Source organism: Leptonychotes weddellii, unplaced genomic scaffold, assembly GCF_054177405.1.
Source record: "Leptonychotes weddellii isolate Sample4059 unplaced genomic scaffold, ASM5417740v2 HiC_scaffold_337894, whole genome shotgun sequence".
Lineage (NCBI taxonomy): Eukaryota > Metazoa > Chordata > Mammalia > Carnivora > Phocidae > Leptonychotes > Leptonychotes weddellii.
The window spans coordinates 1-220 of NW_027937336.1; the positions used below are offsets into that span (position 1 = coordinate 1).

Genomic DNA, 220 nt, shown 5'->3' on the forward strand with positions numbered 1-220 from the left:
AAATATGACAGGTGGGGCTCGCCTTGGCAGCACATATACTAAAATTAGAATGATACAGAGGCCCGTGTGCAAGAATGACATGCAAATTCCTGAAGCATTCCATAATTTCTAAAAACTGCTTGTAATTAATTATGTAAACAACATAAAATGTAAGAATTATGAGAAAAAAAGGTGTAAGAGTCATGTTTGCTCACACTATGTGATTTACCTAAAATAGAAA

The 220-nt window shown here is 33.6% G+C and overlaps 1 pseudogene; it reads left to right on the top strand.

The window, feature by feature from the left end:
- Window positions 1-14: 14 nt before the first annotated feature.
- LOC145719194 (U6 spliceosomal RNA) lies at window positions 15-109 on the top strand (annotated as a pseudogene).
- The last annotated feature ends 111 nt before the right edge of the window (window positions 110-220 follow it).